At 41.1% G+C, this 17,644-nt stretch overlaps 1 protein-coding gene across 1 annotated transcript in view; it reads left to right on the forward strand.

Annotated features, from left to right (window-relative positions):
• Positions 1-626: 626 nt before the first annotated feature.
• Positions 627-17,644, forward strand: part of LOC134204055 (uncharacterized) — a gene marked incomplete at its 3' end in the record, with an annotated part of 60,726 nt that continues 43,708 nt past the window's right edge. Inside the window, exon 1 of the mRNA XM_062678879.1 lies at positions 627-784. The remainder of the gene's footprint in view (positions 785-17,644) is intronic.

Below are 17,644 nucleotides of genomic sequence, written 5' to 3' on the forward strand. Positions count from 1 at the left end.
TTTATACACAGTGATTTTACCTAAGCATGATTCGGCCGCACAAGTCAGAACAAACTAACTACCTGCACACCGAGCGGAAACATGATCAAACGCATATCTATTGATTTACTTTCCGACCACACAAACTACAACGATACCAGATCGTTTGACGTGCCTATGAACCGAGCATGGACAATAGACACCATGCATGCCCGATGGCATATGCAAACTGTGGCGACCGAACCGACGTGCAGTATTCTGTCCTTACTTGCCCTTACTTGACCGGAGCAAAGCGCAATACAAGCGATGATGATCCACCGAATATCAAATAGATATTTTTTCTACGGCTACGGCTTCTTTGTTTGCAATACAAGCACATTATTTATTTTATTTATTATTAAATCTTCAACTTAAAGTTGCACAGATAAAAACTTATGCTAAAAGGACAATCCATTGCTTGTATGTGGACTTACTTATGCCAAAATCATAGACGGAAATCGAGATCGTAGTAGTCAGAGGCATCGGACGGCAATCTTTTTTGTGCGTGCTGCTGTCATTTTTTTTCTGAAATTTTAACTGCTTTTTATTTATAAAGTTTACAAAATAAATGAGAGTGAAAACAATGTTTCTAAACTGCTGCTGGACTGGGACCCCCGACCCCCGACGACAGAAGGATACTTCGTGTGGAGAGGACTGCGAGTTTTCGAAAGAATGGCGTTAATTTTCGGGAATCAAGTTCACAAACACTGTTGGCTTCGCTACTCTTGAGGATAAGGAATGGCACTTGTAAGTCCATCTAAATGGGGTAAGTCTTTACTATTTTTATTATATTCATAAAATTCAAAAAGAAACCATTTTCCATATGCCTGTAATGTTACACCAGACACACTTAAGAAAACAAATCCTGCCATACATAAACATATATCTGGGTTACCACAATAGCCCTTTCATTATTATTAAACTATATCTAAAAAATAGACTCGTTAATTTATCAATTAATTATAATTATTTATCAATATCTCTTGGCATAGTGAAAAAGTTAATTGTCTTAATCGGGTTTGCTTCTGCTACGACAATAGAGGCTTGTTTGCAGCCGTTTGATCATTTATTCATCCACTTAGAACTCATTTGTTGATCAAAATCATTATCATATCAGGGGGGAAGGGGAATTTAATTTCTTTTTGCTCTTTTTTCGTTTCAGAGAACGAGTATAGGCGCTTAAACCTAGGCTAATTAGCCAGGGCAAGGCTAATATGTACCTTCGTCCCATCCGAGGAAGATCATCGGCAAGGATAATGGAGTGACATAAATTTCTTAGCAAAGTCACTCCCAACGTATTTCCATAATTTTCTATCATTTGCTTATAATGATACTCCTAAACCACATACCCTTCCCACCATCCAATTCCTTGACATCTATGAGGGCGTCGGTGAGTCGCTGGCCTCTCGTTAAGTAGATGTCATATCATCATTTCCTTTCCTAGTAACGGAGAAGATAGGCGTGGCCGGCAATGATAGCTTTCATGTTTTATCATTTTGTACCTCCAATTGGATTTCCATTGAATCCCAAATGGAAATCCATAAGCAATTGGGGTAAGAAAGGTAAAGAATATACATGACAACTATCAGTATGCAATCTACGAAATACTCCGTTACAACGCAACGCAACTTATGCCAAAATCATAGACGACACTACTGGTTTCGTTGAATACACGGCAGCACATAGTCCATGGTTCGCTGAAGCTGTAGTTGGTGTGACGGACGGATGCTCAAAAAGCGAGTATTGTCGTATACGTCGTTGGGGAGCGCGGTAGTTCAATTGGCTTAGGAGAGCGCTGCAATCAACATCCCAGTTCAGCAACTGCAATAACATACGGAAGAACATACAGAAGAACTCCTGGAGGAAATTTCCGAGAAATTCCAGAAAGCATTTCTGGAGTAAAATCTGGAGTATCTTCCGCAAGAATTCTTGGAAGAACATCCAGATTAATCCGGAAGAAAATTTTCGATGAATTTCAGGAGGATTTTTCGGAGATATTCCTGGATGTATTTCATAGGAATTTTTGAACAAACTTCCGAAAGAATTCTTGGAAGAGCTTCTGAAGGAAACCCGTGAATAACTTCCGGAGGAACATCCAGAGGAATTCCTGGAGGAAGTTCCCGAGGAAATGCAGAAGAATTTCTTCTAGGTATTCTTGGAGGAACTTCCGGCGGAATTCCAGGAGCTTCTGAAAGAATTCCTGGAAGAATTTAGGGACGAACTTTCGGAATTTCTGAACAAACATCCGGAGGTATTCCTGGGGAACTTCCAGAGGGATGCCTGAATGAAGTTCTCAAAGAATTTCAGGAGGATATCTGGTAGGAATTCCTATTGGAACTTCCGAAGGAATTCTTGCACCCAATCAGAGAATGCATGATTTTATTACAATCTTGCATCAATTCCATACACAGAGTGTCTTAAGCTGAGGCCCATGCACAGATTGTATTAAGTCAATATCACAAGCCAGTGATTTCCATTCCCTTGTACGTCATCAAGTTAAATGGTATCGTTGTGTGAGTCAAATTTATAGTGATGTACATACACGATTTATATATTTGTTTCTGGAGGAACCAACGATAGCCGTTTGGATGTATTGATTGTAACCAAATAAACCGACTTAATGCAATAAGCTGATATAACAAATATAGAAACTGTTCCGTTTTCCATCTCACTCAACATATATTCACATCATCGCGAAACGAAGAAATATCCTATGTTTGTTGGGTTTGAGCGGTAACCCTATTACATTCGCTGAGATTTGAAACAAAAGGGCAAATAAAAAAAAAATTTGCTTTGAATGTGTAAGAACTTCTGGTGAAATTTCTGGACCAACTTCCGTAAGAATTTCTGAACGAGCTTTCCAAAGAATGTCTGAACAAACTTCCGGAGGACTTTCCAATGGATATCCTAAAATAAATAAAAATCTGGAATAAGTGGAATTCCTGGAGTAAATTCCCAAAGAATTCCAGAAGGATTTTCCGAAGAAATTCCTGGAGGAACTTCTAAAGGAATTTTCGGAGGAATTCCTGGAGGAAAAATGAATTCTTTGGAGGAAAAATGAATTCTTTCATTTAGGGTATCTGTTACTAATCATTAACGCTCTAGCATCCAGTTTTACAGAATATAACATTGCAAGCAGTATGCGCAACTAATGTTGAAAGATTTGCAGATATAAAAATATCCACTGTCATTGTAGATTTTTCCAAAAAAAATCCAATCAACAATTAGATTAAAAACTATAAAAAATTCAGTATTTTATCACGATGTCTAGAACATTAATATACAACACTATACAACCAGTAATATTTATATCTTTCCAATTCCATTCTAAAAGCAATCTCCTTAATAATTAATAATCCAAGTTAGATTATCCAACTCTATCCATCATGAAATATTCTTCAGTCCGCGGATGAAACGTTTAATTAATTGATTCTAATAGGGACACGGCAGGTATTTCCGTCCATCGTCGGAGGGGCCAAACCCAACGAAAGCAACGTTCATTTGCTAGAACCCCTCTACAGCAAAAAGTTTCTCCTGAGCTTACGTTTAGGTACGGATGAGTTTGGTAAAAAAGTGTCTCTTCTATTGGTTTCCTAGACTATGACGAAAAGACGAAAATGTCTGCCTTAACCCTACGTCGTCGTCTTTTTATTTTTACTGCCATGCATAAAAAGAGCAATTAATTTTATCGCCTTTTAAAAGCCGTACCGTTATTGCAATACCTGATCTTCGATCGACACTAAACGGTGCGATAATAGTAATTTACCGGCCGCTAAAAACAGGCTGTACCCCATCTAATGAATTGCCGTCGTGTGAGTTTGTGTCGTCTTTTCTGCAAACAACGTGTCTCGGCACATTACACATTAGGGATAGGCTTTTGCTCGGCCGAGTTTGCAACTCCTCGAACCGATCTGAACTGAAAACTAGATCGGCAAGGTGCAGTTTTTCGTTGTCGACCCGATACGCGCTAAGGCATATCATGTTACAGTTGTGGCTCATGACTAAGCCGATGCATATCGTTGGCCAAGGTCAAGTATGGCTATACAGTGAAATTGCAATGTCTCCTACATTGTATCTTAATATTTGAATTCGTATATTGCTGAATTATTCGAAGATGTGATATTATTTTTCATGGAGTGCAAAAGTTTAAAAGTCCTTCACCTCGGATGTAAATCAGATTCGCATCTTAAACATTTCATTATTGGAGATTGAAAAAAAATATCTATGATAATACTGAGGTGATCAATTTTAATCATATTTTGGATAAGTACCTATTTTACCATATGTAATTAATTGTGTTCTGAAACCACTTGCAATATTCGAGAGGCTATCTCCAACATCCAGATAGTGCGTTTTTTATGTGAGCAAATAGTAAATTATCGCACCTGCATTGTTGAACTATTTCAATCTAAATTGTATCTTTTTGTGAGGTATCAGATATCAACAAAAATACCTATGCAGAATAAAATAAAGATTGCACTGTAAGTGGTGAACTATTGCTATGAACTAAAATAACATAACAATTATCAGGAGAACTAAAATAACATCTATTAACACGTTTTAACATCTTTAATTCAATGCTAGTGATAAATATGTATTACCATTCGGAACGATTTTTACGCAAGCAATGGGATCTTAATCATTTTTAAGCATGTTGAAAAAATGTTCAGTACTAGGGGACAAAAAAAATTCAAAATACACAGCATTCTGTTTTTACACAATTTTTTTCGCTCTTATTTTTGATAGTGTGACTTCAATTTACCACCAAAATCTTCGCAACATGTTTCAAAAAATCCTGAATAAATAAAAGAAAAATCACTTGATAATATATATGCGTTAACCATTTAGGATGAGTGGAAAACTGAGAAAATGTAAATCGTGTAAAAACAGAATCCATTGTACATTGTTTGCAATCATGTCCAAATGTTCAAATACGGTTTGTATGCTTAGCTTAGCTTAGATTAGGCAGACTGTACATGTCAATGGATGCTACTCCTTGATTTATCATTCGATCCAAGTGAACAGCGGTTTGGGCAGCTCGCAACTGATATTTGATTGTTTTTTTTATTACAAGAAGATTTTTCTGCCATACAAAAACTTGTAACGATATTCATGACATGGCTCAAATAAAACGTTAATTCCTACAGAGTCATTGAATTCAAATCGAAACGAGTTCCGTTCCATTCGTTACCAATGTAGTTTTGGAGCCTCTTCCCCTACACAAGCAGCCTGAGAACAGATTTATATTTTTTGAATTTTTTCGCCTAATTTTTGTATGGGTGACAAATGGGGGATCAAGTGTCTCCATATTGACGCAACAACTTGAACTTCAAATATCCTATAACTGTGATGGAATGTTGACATTTTGACCAATGCAGTTCATCTAGCATGTTTATGTCCTTGTCCTGTGAAAAAATTATAGCATTTGGTCATTGTTAGGAGAAGTTGTTCAAATTGTGTGTGGCCACTTAAAAAATCTTCAGGAGGGTCAAAACAAACACACCGTGCTATAAATCCAAAATATAACTCACCGTGTGTCAAACCAAAATATAATTAACCATTTACAGTTCATTTGTCTAGATGAACTATACAAAAAAAAAAATACGCTAGAGCAAAACTATTTTGGTTCTCGATAAAACCCCCTGATCAAGTCTCCCCACCTTCCCTATTGATAGTTACAATCAATTAAATATGATTATCAAGCGCTTTTTTGAAATTTATATTCCTTCGTTGCCCGATGCAAACAATGGATTTATGAAAACATTTTAATTCATGTGCCATAAAGACCTCCGGAATTAAAAATGTGCGTAGATTTAATTCATTTATTTAGTTAACATCTAAACAGATAACACTGAATCAACAATTTGACGCCACAATGCACGGTTCGAGGCCGCATCTCTCCATCCTCGGATACGCCCCACGCTCGCCAAGTCGTTTTGCACCTGGTCTGCCCATCTCGCTCGCTGCGCTCCACGCCGTCTCGTACCTGCCGGATCGGAAGCGAACACCATCTTTGCAGGGTTGCTGTCCGGCATTCTTGCAACATGTCCTGCCCATCGTACCCTTCCGGCTTTAGCTACCTTCTGGATACTGGGTTCGCCGTAGAGTTGGGCGAGCTCATGGTTCATTCTTCGCCGCCACACACCGTCTTCTTGCACACCGCCAAAGATTGTCCCTAAGCACCCGTCTCTCGAATACTCTGAGTGCTTGTAAGTCCTCCTCGAGCATTGTCCATGTTTCATGTCCGTAGAGGGACAACCGGTCTTATAAGCGTCTTGTACATGACACATTTGGTGCGGTGGCGAATCTTTTCGACCGCAGTTTCTTCTGGAGCCCGTAGTAGGCCCGACTTCCACAGATGATGCGCCTTCGTATTTCACGACTAACGTTGTTGTCAGCCGTTAGCAAGGATCCGAGGTAGTCGAATTCCTCGACCACCTCGAAAGTATCCCCGTCTATCGTAACACTGCTTCCCCAGGCGGGCCCTGTCGCGCTCGGTTCCGCCCACAAGCATGTACTTTGTCTTTGACGCATTCACCACCAGTCCAACTTTTGTTGCTTCACGTTTCAGGCGGGTGTACAGTTCTGCCACCTTTGCAAATGTTCGGCCGACAATGTCCATGTCATCCGCGAAGCAAATAAATTGACTGGATCTGTTGAAAATCGTACCCCGGCTGTTACACCCGGCTCTCCGCATGACACCTTCTAGCGCAATGTTGAACAACAGGCACGAAAGTCCATCACCTTGTCTTAGTCCCCGGCGCGATTCGAACGAACTGGAGTGTTCGCCCGAAATCTTCACACAGTTTTGCACACCATCCACCGTTGCTTTGATCAGTCTGGTAAGCTTCCCAGGGAAGCTGTTCTCGTCCATAATTTTCCATAGCTCTACGCGGTCTATACTGTCGTATGCCGCCTTGATATCAACGAACAGATGGTGCGTTGGGACCTGGTATTCACGGCATTTTTGAAGGATTTGCCGTACAGTAAAGATCTGGTCCGTTGTCGAGCGGCCGTCAACGAAGCCGGCTTGATAACTTCCCACGAACTCGTTCACTAATGGTGACAGACGACGGAAGATGATCTGGGATATCACTTTGTAGGCGGCATTAAGGATGGTGATCGCTCGAAAGTTCTCACACTCCAGCTTGTCACCTTTCTTGTAGATGGGGCACTTCCTTCCACTCCTCCGGTAGCTGTTCGGTTTCCCAGATTCTGACTATCAGTTTGTGCAGGCAAGTGGCCAGCTTTTCCGGGCCCATCTTGATGAGCTCAGCTCCGAAACCATCCTTACCAGCTGCATTATTGGTCTTTAGCTGTTGAATGGCATCCTTAACTTCCCTCAAGGTGGGGGCTGGTTGGCTTCCATCGTCCGCTGAACTGACGTAGTCATCTCTTCCGCTGCCTTGACTTTCACTGCCTGTACTCTCAGCGCCATTCAGATGTTCCTCGTAGTGCTGCTTCCACCTTTCGATCACCACACGTTCGTCCGTCAAGATGCTCCCATCCTTATCCCGGCACATTTCGGCTCGCGGCACGAAGCCTTTGCGGGATGCGTTAGTTCTGATAGAACTTGCGTGTATCTTGAGAACGGCACAGCTGTTCCATCTCCTCGCACTCCGCTTCTTCCAGGCGGCGTTTCTTCTCCTGAAAAAGGCGGGTCTGCTGTCTCCGCTTCCGTCTATAACGTTCCACGTTCTGCCGGGTACCTTGCTGCAGAGCGACCGCCCGCGCTGCGTCCTTCTCCTCCAGAATCTGTTTGCACTCTTCGTCGAACCAATCGTTCCGTCGACTTCGACCCATATACCCGACGTTGTTCTCCGCTGCGTCGTTAATGGCTGCTTTGACTGTATTCCAGCAGTCCTCGAGAGGGCCCCATCGAGCTCACCTCTTCCGGCAACGCTGCCTCGAGATGCTGCGCGTATGCAGTGGCGACATCAGGTTGCTTCAGTCGCTCTAGGTCGTACCGCGGCGGTCGTCGGTACCGAACATTGTTGATGACGGATAGTTTTGGGCGCAGTTTAACCATCACCAGATAGTGGTCAGAGTCGATGTTAGCGCCACGATATGTCCTAACGTCGATAATGTCGGAGAAGTGCCGTCCATCAATCAGAACGTGGTCGATTTGTGATTCAGTATGCAGTGGTGATCTCCAGGTGTACCGATACGGGAGGCTGTGTTGGAAGTAGGTGCTGCGAATGGCCATATTCTCGGAGGCGGCGAAATCAATCAGTCGTAGGCCGTTTTCGTTCGTCAACTGGTGGGTGCAGTACTTTCTATTAGTCGGTCAAAACACCTCCTCTTGGCCAACCTGAGCGTTCAAATCTCCTATGATGATTTTGACGTCGTGGCTTGGGCAGCTGTCGTATACACGTTCCAGCTGCGCGTAGAATGCGTCCTTATCATCATCAGTGCTTCCGGAGTGTGGGCTATGGAGTGTGGGCTATGGACGTTGATTATGCTGAAGTTGAAGAACCGGCCTTTGATCCTCAACCTGCACATTCTTTCATTGATCGACCACCACCCGATCACGCGCCTTCGCATATCGCACATCACTATGAAAGCTGTTCCCAGCTCGTGTGTGTTGCCGCAGCTCTGGTAGATGGTATGATTACCTCTAAACGTTCGCACAATTGATCCCTTCCAACAAACCTCCTGCAGCGCTACGATGCCGAATCCACGGTCCTTGAGCACATCGGCGAGTATGCGTGTGCTCCCGATGAAGTTGAGAGATTTGCAGTTCCACGAACCGAGTTTCCAATCGCTAGTCCCTTTTCGTCGCAGTGGTCTTCGCCGATGGTTCCGGTCCGTACTCTCTTGTTGCTTATGATTTTTTAAAGGCTGGCTTGCAGGGCCTGACACCAAACCCCCTAAATATTCGGAGGACCATTCCTCCTTATTTCCGGTGGACCATGGTGCACAGTTTCACTTAGAGTCCCTCGCTGGCACTCGGACGATGATCAGCCGCCCCTAACATGGAGAACAGACGCTGTTGTGAGCCGATTGTAGTCGGCGCTGGCCGATGCTCTAGAAATCGTGCGGCTTAAGCGCCACTCCATTCGGAGACCGCACGACGCGTCTAAATTTGCCCGGTTGAGACTGCCTCAGGGCGAGTCCATTTGAAAAACTCCGAAGAGGAGATCGAGCCAGCCCGCCTACTAACTACGCAGAAACTCGGGAAACTACCCTACCACACCTCAGCATAAATCTCAAAACTTCCAAACTATTTCTCCAAAGCACGGTATGAGATCACGCATACCCTCCAACGTTGCAATCAGCAATGCTACGTTGCACGTTCTCTTTTCATCACTGGTAACTTCAACTAAAGTCCACCAGAGGCGCACCCAACGCGGAAGAGCATGCGCAAACAGTCAAATTCCGCCACGCGGAAGACATTCAAAAACAACATAAACGAACCGAAGCAACGGGAAAACACTTTCTCTCTTTAACACCATACGTAGAACATCTAACAATAACCCATTGATTTCACAATGAAGACGACATTTTATTTATAGGTAGGTAAAGCGGGGTACATAATTTATTGAAACAGCATGCTTAATGTGGTATTTCGTTCATTTCACTATGTACTAACTACGATTGTCCTATCTGTGTGTGCGTTTTTTCTGTCTATTCTTTTCTAGCTATCTACATGTGCTCATACATTGTGTATCGTCCATTCACGAATCCCCTACGATGCGACAAAACAACGAAAGGCTTCACACCCGGGTGACTATCAAAAGAAGTTGGATGGGTCGATCATTAATCACGTCACGAGTGCAACTGTCGTCCATTCCACATCCAACCTCACAAGTCCAAATTTCTGACTCAGTCAGTCATCGACCTACGGTCGGCACAAAAAAATCCTCCCAGGCGTCCTCACCGGACGCCCCACTCGACAAAAAAGAGATCGCTTGACTCACCGACTGTTGTTCGCCTACCGGTACTGCTGCGCTCTTGGTAGACGGCGGAAAGCGATCGGCGTTCGCAGCGATGAATGGCCGTTGGTGACGTGGCCAATTCACCCATCAGGGGGTCGTAGACCGCTCGGCACTCCCCCTCAGTGACGATATTGCCGTTGCAATAGGCGACCACGATTAGAATTGGGACCAACGTGTTGACGGGTTGGTCCCTCCGGCGACGGATGCCGGGAATCTTTCGTCCCAACGATGGCGGTGTGACGCGGTTGCCTGCGACAAACGTAGCGGTCAGCTACATAAAGGACAATTAATTATACACAATGCACGGGAAACAACGAGCACGCGGAGCACATTACCTGGACAATTTCTTCGAGAAACGCACAAAACTGATCCTAACGCACACACTACGTTTGTTAAGCAAACTTGACAATTACTTAACAAAAAGAAATAGAATTAAATTAAGAAAATCTAACACGTTGCTTAACTTATTAACTTACACTTCAACAAGAAACGAATCACGGACAAAAAAGGCGCGACACTTCTGCTTCAGTTGGCGGTTTGGGAGAACTTGAATTTGAAGCCGTTACCCTCAGATTAAGGATGGTGACCTCGGCCGAACAGGAATTCGGCATTTCCCGCGAACTTCATTGAAATAGTTCGGAAGTCTGGAAGCTTACGCTGAGGCGTTCGCTAATGTTTCGGGTTCAGCCGCGACCTTTTCTCTCTCAACATCTTCGGCGGATTTCAAATAAAGCTGACCTTCGGAGCTGTTGGCTGAGTACTTTAATCACGCAGGCGCTTAATGACGCCGCACTAGATCGTATCGTGCTAGGCTAGATTTTGGCGTGATTCTATTTAAAAGTCTTAAATGATTAGCAATTAATGCTTTATAATCTAAGCCATGGAGCGAAGGCTACACGATCCTGACATGGAGAACAGACGCTCAATAAGATTTGCACCTCCGGAGAGGAGCAAACCCCCCCTTGTGCGTAGATGTTTGGAATATAAATCAAAACGGTACGTATTGGATTTGCTTCAGAAAATCATAAAAAATGGTGTTTGAAGGAATTTTTCGTCCATTTTTTCTCGTATGGTAATTCGATTTTCATGGATATTTGAAAAAACTTCCGGAGGAAAATCTAAAGAATACACTGGTGGAAATAAGTATAAAGACAAGCTCGGTTTCCATACAAAATGGCCATATTGGGAAGTCAATATCTCGATTCTTAGCGATTCGATTGGGCTGATTTTTTGCCAACAAGCCTAAAATGACTTGAATTTTTATTCAATGATAGTTACATTTAGGCATATATTCTGGTTATACGCGTTTCTGTTGGAAATAATTATAAAGACAGTTCCGTTGTATGGAGCTCCATATAAAAAAGTGGTGTCTTTATAATTATTTCCAGATTTTGAGGTCAAAATCAACAGAGATGTATACAATTTAATCAAAGATCGAAAGTTCAAGTTAAAAACAGGTGCCTAGCGAAATTTCAGCCAAATCGAATCGCCACGAATTGATATATCGATCCTCAATCATGATAAAAAGGTATGAAAATCATGCTTGTCTTTATACTTATTTCCGGCGGTATATTACGCGAACTCCAAACTTCATACTTATTTTAACCGGTTCAATACGGTTGGGTCATATATGACCCACACATCAGCTGTCAAAATTCGGTTTAATGAGATAACGAACTTGTGCCGAATTTACTGTTCCATCATGAAAAATTATCATACAGCTTTTAGGTAAAACGATGGCGGCGTAGAGCATCGATAATAATCAACAAGGAGATATGCGTTGTCCCATTAATGTTATTGGGTTGGATTAGTGTCATGGGACATAACCACACCATTATGATCAGTGATTGATTTGTCTATCGGCATATCCTACCTAAAGTATGGGGAAGTAGATAACCGGAAGTTTTTTTTTTAACCAACATATTGAAAACCGTTCGCTAGGGCGTGAACAAGTATGAAACGACAAAATTTGAAAGGGAGGCATAGAGATCTATTGAACAGCATGCAATCGAAGCGTGAATCTTCTTGCCTATAACGTCCTGGTTGTGGATGTTTATCGTTTACAGTGTAATAAATGTGACTTGTTTATAGTAACGAAAAGATATCTAATGGAGCTATTCCAACTCAAAAGTAAGGCCAGTACCCCTAACTCAAAAATAATGGCGAAGATCTACTGACAATTTATTTTTTTTTACATATAGAACTTCAAGATTTGAGCTCAAGAATAATCTAGAGTGCAGTTGATGTTCTAGGAATACTGTGACAAGTTTACAATAGTGAAATGATGTTCCTCAAAGTTGCACCAACCCAAAAGCAAGGTCGGTACTCTGTACATTAGTTTATTGACCGTACATGTCATGAATTAAAAAAAAACTAAAATACACGTGAATAAAGTAATTAAAAAAACTTTGATATTAATGAACGTTACTGAATCTCACGCTTTCCCAGGTCTGTAGATGACAATATACCGCCTGTTAAGGTTTGCATTTCGACAATATCATTTCTGAAAGAATGCAATGGGCTCTAAATTTAACCCAATCGTGGTGTCTTCAGGAAGACCTTAGCATTAATCCGTCAAAAATTGTAATTGTACCATTCACTAGGAAAAGGAAACTTGATCTAAAAGCTTTAAAGCTTGGAGGACTAGAAATTCAGCTTAGTGAACAGGTCAAATACCTGGGAGTCATTCTGGATTCTAAACTGAACTGGAATGCTCATATTGAGTGTGCGATCGGAAAGGCAACTAGTGCCTTCTGGATATGCTCTAAAACATTTGGAAGAAAATGGGGCTTCAGACCAAAAATGGTGGATCTATACTTCCATTATTCGTCCAAAACTGACATATGCTGCTCTTGTCTAGCGGCCAAAAACAAAAGAGGCTACTGCACAGAAGAAACTGACAAAACTGCAAAGGTTAGTGTCCATTGCTATAACGGGAGCGATGAGTAGCACCCCTTCAAAATCTTTAGATGCAATTCTTAATCTACCATAGCTACCATTGTATGAATTCGTGCGAAAAGAATATGCAAAAACTTAAACGACTGAAGTTATTCAAGTCAGGCGATTTAGTGGGCCACTTAAGTATTTCACTAAATTTTCAATATGGGCCAGTGATGAATAGGAATGAAGACTGGATGAAACCTGTGAAGAATTATGACATTCCTTACAACATATATGAACTATCTCGTATGGTTTGGGATGTCGGAGGTCCCACTGTTCGAGACGGTTCCATAAAATTCTACACAGATGGCTAAAAATAGGAACAAAAACGGGTGCAGGAATCTTCGGTCCTGGGATAGCGATCTCAGTGGCAATGGGAAACTATCCAACTGTGTTCCAAGCGGAGATTTTTGCTATAATGAAATATGCTAATATCTGTGTAGAAAGGAAATATAGATATGCAAATATTTGTATTTTCACAGATAGTCAAGCGGCACTCAAAGCGTTGAGTAGCTTTAAATGTACGTCAAAACTTGTCTGGGACTGCATTCTTTCATTGCGAAAGGTGTGCCAAGAGAACTCCTCAAATCTGTACTGGGTTCCAGGGCACTGTGGCATTGGAGGTAATGAAAAGGCAGACGAGCTTGCAAAACGAGGTTCAAATACACAGTTTATTGGCCCAGAACATTTCTGTGGTATATCATACTGTACCATAAAAATGGAATTAAAATCCTGGGAAGCATAAAGGTTGATGAGCAATTGGTTGGTTGCCGAAAAGTGTGCTCAATCAAAGAGATTTATAATTCCCAATGTTAAAGTAACCGAAAAGCTCTTAGAGCTCAGCAAGAGAGCTCTTTGCACCTTTACTGGCCTAATAACCGGACACTGCCCGAGCAGATATCACTTGAAAAATATTGGCCAGATTCAGAATGATATCTGTCGTTTCTGTAACATGGAACGTGAAACCTCGGAACATCTGCTTTGCAGTTGTGATGCATTGTACAAGGGTAGATCTAACTTTCTAAATAGTGGCTTTATGCAACCAGGAGATATTTGGACTGCAAATCCTGGAAAGGTAGTGGGTTTTATAAACTCAATTATACCGGACTGGGAAAATACGCGTCTTAGGTTGTTTACTTGACAAATGGTGATCAACATGCTAATAGTTAATAGTAATCAGGGGTATACCACAAAAGTTCAACTCAATGAACGCAGTGGTTCTACGCCCCAACAAAAAAAAGGGTTGCATACTTAGCAGGTCCTTCTGACATCAGCTAGAGTGAGGGGCTGCAACCTAGGAGCCTGCCTAGGTGGGGTTTGACAGTGGGTTCTATTGAATTTCTATAAAAAGCTGCATTCCGCAAACGCAGGCCCTATCAAAGTGACCATGCGCCGCCCTTAGCGCACTAGCCTGAAGTGGGGGGACTTTAATCAAAGCTACATGAGCGTATCTTCCCTATGTTAGGGGCGGCCCAAAACAACGTCTGACCCGTAGCGGGCGGCTGAACAAGAAATGCGGTGTCACGTCAGCTATACCTAAGATGGCTGCTCCATCACGTGGCTAGGTATCGCAGCCCTGGTGAGGCGGCATACCGAAAAACCAACAATCAACCCCGAATAATGTTATAGAAACTACAGGACTTATCTGGGACCTCGGATAAGGAGTTTATCTAAGCTCCAGAACAAAATCCGAGCTCTGGTACCCGGAAACAGTCGGTTGTTCGTGACAAAATGATCCGTTGGAAGGAGAAGAACGTGAAGCAGAGGTAGCAATCGCGATAAAGGAAGGAATGTCTCAATTACGGTTCCGGACGGACTCACCACTTCCGGTTCCAGTTTCAGTATTGGTTTAGTAACACGCCCGAAAACGGGTGTTCGAATACCTAATAATATTGTATATTTATAGAATATCATTTTTTTTGCTCTCGACTCCGTAGTTTTCTGTTTAACAAAATAATGAAAATTAAGCGACATGAAAAATAATATCCAATGTAGAAATAAACTATATTAGATATAATTACAATTGCCAAGTTTATAATATACAATTTCAGTCAAATACGCTTTATTTTAACATCATGTACATTTGAATTGATTTTGATTTAAAATTGCAGTGCGTTCGTTTATTTTTACGTTTTTCCACGCTTCAAATATGCGCGTAAATTTACAAAATATTTCTGGATTATGTAGGGGAACTACTCCATTTGTTTTGTTTCTCATTTTTGTGATTTTTTTTTTCAGTTGTGAGCACGCCAGATAACAACAAAAAACGACACAAATTGAGCCAGAATCGTCTATTTTGTGAATGTTATTGATATAGGAGCATGTTATTAATAATAGAACAAATACCCTATATAACATTGGTCTATTGAAAACGTAATTTCATGAAAAATGTAGAATATTGCTTCATTTGTTTCAAATTGCATCCTTTTCTAACATCTTTTTGAAAGGTATGTTTAGTGAACCATAGTAGTGCTATGATTCAACAGATCCAATTAATTCGGTGCCCATCAAAATGTCAATCCCTTTACTGCCAGCTGATTCTGGTTAAAGCATTCCAATTCCATATATGGACGGTAAGTTACACAACTAATCCACTAACTGTGGCGGCAAATAAGACACGCAAATCAGTTCATTTGGTGATCCCTTTGAAAAATAAATCCTTCCAAGCAGTTTTGAAACAGTGAAAGTGCAGTGACTTATTGTTGCAATTAGCATTATGGACCCTTCCAGGAGCTATGGTTCACTTTCGGACGTACGAAACAAGATTTTGCTGGTTTGTTGGTTTACTATGAAAAAGTCGAAATCAGGTTCGACTCTTATAGATGACATGAGTACAGGGGCGGCATGCAAACGCCTGGATCCATGGAGCGCATGCATGCACAATTTAATCTCGTTAATTTCGTTAAAGGACTCTGAAATCATAATTCAATCTTTTTATGCACATTTTCTTCTCATTTTATACGCTGTGTTGACTGAGGTCTCACTCTCATTATTGGCAAGGTAAGCTTTTATTTATCACGGAAGGTAGTGACCGTTTGTGTGCTCTATGCTGCAGAGCGCGTAGGTCGTTATTTAGAGATTGTCTACAAAATAATTTGATTTGTTCATCATTTGTTTCAAACGTGTTGAAAAGTTACATAGAAAAATTAAGAAAAACTCAACGACATATAAACAATTGTGCATACACATAGATTCAAAATTAAATTGACTAATGTTTCGAGTAAAAGTTTGGTGTGTTGGCTAAATGCGAGACAGGCAGTATCCTTATTAGCTGAATTATGTTGAGTTTAATCTGTGAAGCATAAAATACTGAAATGCAGTACATAAATTATGGAATGATTCATATATTTCAATATTGATATGAAACACTTCTCAACTTACTTTTCACCAAACAACGTGTCTTGTTATGTTTCGCTGCATATCATATAATTAAATGCTGTTTCTCTTCTATTTACAGCTTGCTCAAGATGGTATTACAGATGGCTCGCTGACAAAATCCGCAAACTAGGTAGGTTGGCACAATTTTCTCACACACATTCAGAAGTTACTAGCTAAAATGGTGAAATCGGGCCATGCTCAAAGGTTCACTAATAAATGCCAGCTCCCCTCGAAAACTCTGCAGGCACCACAGCAGGATGGAAGACTTATAATCATCTCTTCTTTTATCTCCACCTGGTATAGAGTATATACAAAATTGCTGGTCTCCGTACTGATTTAGACTTTAATGTCTTTCTCCCATTTATAGATTTCACTTTATTGTCAAATCTATAGCAACGGCAAATAAATTAAGCCAATAAATTGCGCTCCGATTTTCGCTCTCGCGCTGTGCACCTCTTCTACCGGGTACGTACTACTATCTGGCCTTTGACGGTTAGTTACTGCTTCATGCGGCGCGTATCGTGGCTCGCGGTTTAATGGAGAGTATCCATGCGGTGCTGGTTGTTGCGCGTCATTGGATAGCATCACGACCATGCTCAGTGGAGTGCCATCTGAAGAAAGCCAGAAAAAAACAGAAGATTAATTGAAACTGCGATACAATATAATTCCAAGTAAGGTAAACTGGGAAATATAGAATGTGGTGGTATTTTTTTTTAACTATCATTTATTTGGAAGGCTCATTTAATGTGGTGGTATGTAGGTGTATTCTCGGCACACTACTGGTATAACGCTTTCAAACGACAACCTCTCGACAACCTGCACCGTAAATATTCGAGTAGGGGGAGATCCCCCAGTGACGGACACATAAGCCATACAACGAAAATCTAACTAACTATACGGATTATGTTAACTGTTATACCATATACACAAAATATGATCATTGATGATTCATATGAGCATTTCAACACGTTTTGCGACGATATATTTTAATGATGAATTTTGGTTGAAAATTTCACCTTTCAGAAAAGCGTACCCTAGTACCAGACACTATTGCATCATGTTCAAATATAACCAAATTGCTATTACATGAGTAGATACATCATTTAGAATAACAATATTTTTATACTTGCTTTGAGTTGTCGATATTAAAATGTGTTAGAAAGAGCTTGTTCGGTTGTCCAGCTAAATTTCTTACACCATACTCTAAATTACCACCTTTTTCAGTGGCATCTTCAAATTTTCAAGTTCTACTTATTTCTGGGCCTCCTAACACTTTAGTAAGAAAAAGCAATTGAATTAAAGTAAGTTTAACAATACAGGTGTAAAAATGACTATTTGCTTACATAATAATCTCATTGTCCGGACAGCCG

The sequence above is a fragment of the Armigeres subalbatus genome, unplaced genomic scaffold (assembly GCF_024139115.2).
Source record: "Armigeres subalbatus isolate Guangzhou_Male unplaced genomic scaffold, GZ_Asu_2 Contig377, whole genome shotgun sequence".
In the NCBI taxonomy this organism is placed as follows: domain Eukaryota; kingdom Metazoa; phylum Arthropoda; class Insecta; order Diptera; family Culicidae; genus Armigeres; species Armigeres subalbatus.